The sequence below is a fragment of the Rhinoraja longicauda genome, chromosome 7, assembly GCF_053455715.1.
Source record: "Rhinoraja longicauda isolate Sanriku21f chromosome 7, sRhiLon1.1, whole genome shotgun sequence".
Lineage (NCBI taxonomy): Eukaryota > Metazoa > Chordata > Chondrichthyes > Rajiformes > Arhynchobatidae > Rhinoraja > Rhinoraja longicauda.
In genome coordinates this window covers 15274679-15276975 of record NC_135959.1, presented here as the reverse complement: position 1 = coordinate 15276975, position 2297 = coordinate 15274679, and positions in this window count along the sequence as shown.

The following is a 2297-nucleotide window of genomic DNA, read 5'->3' as shown; positions in this document are numbered from 1 at the left end:
TGGAAATGCAGCTTTCCCGTGTGATTTTGCAAGCGGCCAAGTGTATTTTCCCTGGAGAAAGAAGCCTACTTTCAAATGCCAAACAGGTTTAATGTGGCTATTTCACTTCTAACTGCTGCTCTAGTTGGAGGAAGGTGCAGGGAAAACATGATTTAGCTGCATTATCTAAAAGGTTGCACGGTCTTGCAGATTAAGGAGTCCCTAGGTGTAAAGAAGTGTACATAAGATGTAAAAGATGCTGAAGCAGCTTCAGTGGTATCTGTGGTAATTAAAGTGCCACGGGTCCCTTACTTTTTGGTTGAGAATTAAAAAGATATCCTTAAGCTTCGGAGCAGACATGATTGAAATTGACAGGAAAAATTAAGCTTGACGGGAAGATTTACAGGTGCAGAATTTAGAATAGATTTCCAGATAGTTTGAGAGAAGTGAAAATCTTGGAGTTATTGCATGTTTTTTTTGGATGAGCTATGATCTTTCTATTTATGTTTTAGCCTTGATTTGTTTTTAAATGACAATTGAGAGAATTATGTAGATTTTCTGATAGTTCCAATTGTGTATTAAACAGAGATTGATAGGTTTTTAGATATTAAGGAACAGAATTGTCTATTGAATTAGGCCATTTGGCCCATCGAGTCTGCTCCACCATTGGATCACGGCTGATCTATTTTTACCTCTCAACCCTATTCTCCTGCCTTCTCCCTGTATCCTTTGACACCCTTATTAATCAAGAACCTATCAATCTCTGCTTTAAAAATACCCCCAAACTTGGCCTCCACTGCCATCTGTGGCAATGAATTCCAGATTCACCACCTCATGGCTAAAGAAATTCCCCCTCATCTCCATTCTAAAGGTAGAAGCATGAAACCGCAAATGCCGTATTGCAAATAAAAGGCACAAAGTGTGGGAGTAACTCAGCGGATCGGGCAGCGTTTCTGGAGAACATTGATAGGTGACGTTTTGGGTAGAGATTCTTCTTCATTCTAAAGGTACTTCCTTTTATTCTGAGGCTGTGCCCTATGTACTGATGGTATTGACACACAACACAAATTATGTCTCATTAGAACTCTTCTATTGAACTAATAACTCCCACACCACCACTCAGAGACACAGATTTAGAAAGTTTAGTTCAGTTTATTTTGCCATGTGTACCGAGGTACAGTGAAAAGTTTTTATTGTTGCAGTCAGCAGAAAGATTATACATGATTACAATCAGGCTGCAATATAAAACACGTGGCTCATTTTAAAATATTGCTCTTAAAAATGTATTGTGTGTGTATAATATATACACGCAAAACATTTTAAGTGCTATATATATTGCATATATAGGCATACACATGTACATATATATGCATACACACACATTATATATACACACAAACACACTATATAATATAGTGCCCTGGGAGACACTCCTCACCCAGCAACGGGTCCATGCCATCGCCGCCGCAGATTGCAGCCGAGCTGCAGGAGACGCTTCGGCAGGAGAGGCCTGCAGGAGAAACGGGCAGTGCCTTTTACCTGTCCCCCCTTGCCCGCCTATGGCCACGGGGGCACTTCCCGCCTGGCAACGGGTCTACGGTTGGGCTGAGGGGGGAAGGGGGGGGGGGAGAGGGGGAGGTAGGGGGGATGGATGATGGGGAGCGGGTCGGGGGGAGGGATGAAGGGGATGGGGAGGGTCTGGGGGAGGGATGGGGAAGGGGTGAACGGGGAGGGGAGTGAGGGGAGAGGAGGGGGGTGAGGGGATGAGGGGGGATGAGGGGAGAGGAGGGGGATGAGGGGGGATGAGGGGAGAGGAGGGGGGTGAGAAGGGATGGGAGTGGAGGGAGGTGGAGGGGGAGATGGGGGAGGGAGGGGGAGGGATGGGAGGGAGGTGATGGGGGTGGAGGGAGGTGGAGGGATGGGAGTGGAGGGAGGTGGAGGGATGGGAGGGAAGGGAGATGGAGGGGAGGGGAAGAGGAGGGAGGGAGGGAGGGGAGATGGGAGGGTACTGCACCAATGCAGGAGAGGTTCGGGTCCACTTGGTCTAGTATATATGTAATATATATTGAATGTAGCTTAAGTACCTTTTATATATAAAACACATGGCTAAATGTAAAATACTGCTCAATAATAATGTATATTGAAAATGTAACTAGTTCCGTGGTGTGGTTTCACTGTAAATGGGAGGAGTATCAGAGTCCATGTTACAGCTGCATCCAAACGCTCTCCCACTGACAGCTCTTCAGCAGCGGGGAGGGAATTGCAGGCAGCGTTTGCGACAGTCGCTGCGGTTTGCGACAGTCGCTGCGGCGTACGGC